Here is a 3,692-nt window from a genome sequence, read left to right on the forward strand (position 1 = left end):
ATTGCTGGCTTGTTATGTACAAATGCCTGTTTTGTTTTTAGATTTTGTGGTATAATTTAGTTTCTTTGAGGAAAAGTATGAGTTTTTTTATGTTATCTGGATTGGGTTTGCTAAGAAGGTCTAGAGGGTTGGTGTTGTTAAATATATCTTGCTTGGTTTGTAGGAGGGATGGGCATGAGTTTAATATGTGGTTTAAAGAAATATCACCTTGGCAAAACGGACAAGTTGGTATTGAATTGGGATTTAGGTAGTGTTGGTGGGTTATGTTTGTGTGTCCTAGTCGAAGTCGTATTATTTTTATTTGGTCGAGTCTGGTCCAATTTGGGTGGGATTGTTTAAGGTAATCGCATGTGTGTGAGGTGTTCGTGTTAATAGATTGGTACCATGGACTGCAGTTTATTATGTGTTCTTTCTGTTTTGTCGCAAGGTCGGCTTTAAGGTGTTTTTTTATATCTGTGGTATTTATGTTTGGGGTGAGGATAAGTGGCATACTGCTTGCTGATTTTGCAGCTTGATCGGCTAGTTCATTTCCTTTTATTCCTGAATGGCCAGGAATCCACATTATTTTAATTTTAGGTGCGTGTTGCGTTATTAGCGATCGTATTCTGCTTGGGTAAAAGCTGTTATTATTTGTGTTTTGAATTGAATCTACTGCGGATAGGGAGTCGGAACAGATAATAAATTTGCCTCTTCGGTTTTTAGTAAGTTCTATTGCTTCTAGGATGGCGATTGTTTCGGAGGTGAGGACGGATGAATATGGGGGCAGTATGCCGTATTTCAAGGCGTCTGTCTCCGTTGTAATGGCGAATGATATTGTGTAATTAATTTTTGAACCGTCAGTGAATATGAAATTATGTGTTTTGAGGTTATTCTTTGTGTGTTCGTATAATTTTCTGTATTGGTCTGGAGATGTTTGTTCTTTCTTATGGATTCTAAGTGACGTGTCTATTAGATTGGGGAGGGTCCATGGTGGTCTGTTTTTATGGAGTTTTATTGGTTTGTAGGGTAGATTAAGTTCTAGGCTAAGCTTGATTGTTCGGTCTATTGTTGATGTTTTTTTCTTATTAGCTTTTTTAGGCTTCAAGAACTTATGTATTGGTGTGTTTTTGGAGAAGATTAGGTTTTGGGATAGTTTGGCTATTTGAAGGTCTCGTTTCATTTCTAAGGGGGGAGTATTCGATTCGTAAAGTAAGTTATTTATTGGGGTAGAGCGATAGGCGCCGAGAGCTAGACGGATAGCGGAGTTAAACGGTGTTTTTATTTTGTTTAGAATGCTTTTGGGAGCATGGCCGTACAGAAACAAACCATACTCTAGTTTGGCTATAATTGTTGCTTTTGCGACATTAAGTAGTGTATGCGTGTTGCAATTAAATTTAAGACTAGATAGGCATTTTATTATATTTAGTTTGTTGTGTAGTTTGGGTAGAAGTAGTTTTATGTGTGTGTGGGCCAGAAATGAGATGAGCTTTTATAAATAAACATGAAAGTAAATCGTGGTATTTTAAGCAATTGAAAATGTTATTTTAAGACCCTTTTGATGGAGAAGCTGCATAAATTATTTCGAAGGTTCGACTGCGAGGTCATCTTTGAATTCCATTTGCAAAATGAACAAAAATTTATATTTTTACTATTCATTACTGAATGTATTTAAATAAAATATAACTTTTAATTCAAATGGCTCTGTAATTGTGGTAACATTAAATTACGATATCAATCCATTAATTTCAACATTTCCAGAATTTACCCCCTGGTAGCCTTTCCAATTGAATAAGCGCAGTTAAACAATTTGATGTACTTAATTTGCCCATTACCCCCACTTTTAATACCCAATTCGCTCTTTGCGTCACGCGCTAACAATCTCAAATAACCTCATGCCTCATGGGCCCAAAACCCCGAACGCAACTTCGGTCCAAGCAGGCGACCATTTATGGCATTTCAACAATTTCAAGTAGTTCCAAAGACCCCTCCACCTAGTCAACACCCAATAGCCACCGCCCCCAAGGACGCCGAAAAGAATTTTTGTTTACGCTGTAAACTCATTCCGAGCGTCTGCTACAAGCCGAAGCTTTAAGGTACAACAGCGGAAAATGGAGGCCAAAGATGAAAATCCAAAGCAACAACAATGGATGGTTGGGGAAATTGTCCCTTTGTCAATGGCCGCCCCACCACATCGCCCATTTCATTCCGCATTTCTCTCTGTGTATCTCTGTTTCCATGCCCACGAAGTCTGTTAACTGTTTGTTAAACATTTTTGACATTTTAGGTGTGTGTGCCTTCCCCGTTTTTTCTTTGTGTTGCCTCTTTGAGGCGGATGACGGAGACCCAAGTGTGTTTACCCTGCGATGGCACATCTGTGTTTTATAATCGAGCCTAAGCCTAGGCAGCCGCCAGGAGTGTTCGAAAAAATCGTTGAATTCTGGCCAAAAATGGAGGTCAGACCACCGAACAGAGCTGGAAAATGCACTTGTAGTTTTTTGTCACAAGACTCGTCTCATTACCTCAGCTGCCTAAGAGTGTGCAACACTTAATGGCTTACAGAGTATTCCATCAGATTTTAGGATATTTCCCTTTTAATTATATATTCGTTGCAGCTTAATGGCATTTAATAGATTGATTTCTTTATATTTTTTCCTGTGCATTTGCGAGTCGAAGCAGATTGGCAAAAAGCTGAAAAGAGAAAGTACGAGAGGGAAAAAAAAGTAAATTAGTGTTCTGGCACTTTCGGCAAAGCGAGCAACCCACTCGCAGCGAGTGACCCGCGGGCCACCCACCCGATGACCCCCACTCAGGTGCTAGTTTATGCTGGACGTCCTCCACTGGGCGCTGAGTTATCGTCCAGTTTTCCTTGTGTCCCCTCCAGCTCGTCCTCCGCCTAGTTTAGCCACCCAGCACTCCACCCCAGCAGTTAGTTAGTTTCAGTGTCCTTCAGATTCATTTTCCGTTGTTGTTGTTGTTTTCTGTTTCTGCTTGCGCTGTTTGCTTTCACCCTGTACGCTTTGTTTTGGTTTTTCACGACTACCTTTGTTGTTATTTACCTTTTGGCGCCTTTATTATAACGTTGCACCTTGCAAAACAAAATAAAGTTCGCCGACCAAGTGACACGTGGCCATTAAACCAACCCCGAAATGAGCAAACTGCAGAGGAAATGCCGCCAAAATACAGTATCCAGGCTAATGGAAGAGTTATGAATTTATAACTAATACACATTACGCGACCAGAAAGAGAGAGAGAGAGCTCTACAGGACCTGTGCATAAATTAATTATCCCGATATAGAAAGCGTTTGGCTGATGCTGTACAGACAAAGGCGGAAATTAATTTCAAATTAGGCAGGCGGCGAAACCCAAAACCAAAAACCCAAAAAGTGCGAAAGAATAGCACCGACGTCGAAAATTAAAAAGATACTGCGTTTATGCGAGGATTTTAATGAATTCTTTAAGTTTTAATACAAGCTTGTTCGCTTAAAGTATTTAGGAAATATTGTTAGTGATTGTGTTTCAAACAGAAAAATATTATAATGAATATTTTAAGAGACATTTTTTGGAAATTAGCTGCGCATAAACTGCGAAAAAGATTCGGCTAGAGATGGTGAGATGGAGAAGCAATTAACATGAAAGGTCCTTGGACTTTGGCGTTGCCTTCGCCTCGGCCACAATTAGCGATAAGCCATGGCCCGCAAAGAACTGAAATACCG

Source organism: Drosophila mauritiana, chromosome 3R (assembly GCF_004382145.1).
Source record: "Drosophila mauritiana strain mau12 chromosome 3R, ASM438214v1, whole genome shotgun sequence".
NCBI classification, from domain to species: Eukaryota; Metazoa; Arthropoda; class Insecta; order Diptera; family Drosophilidae; genus Drosophila; species Drosophila mauritiana.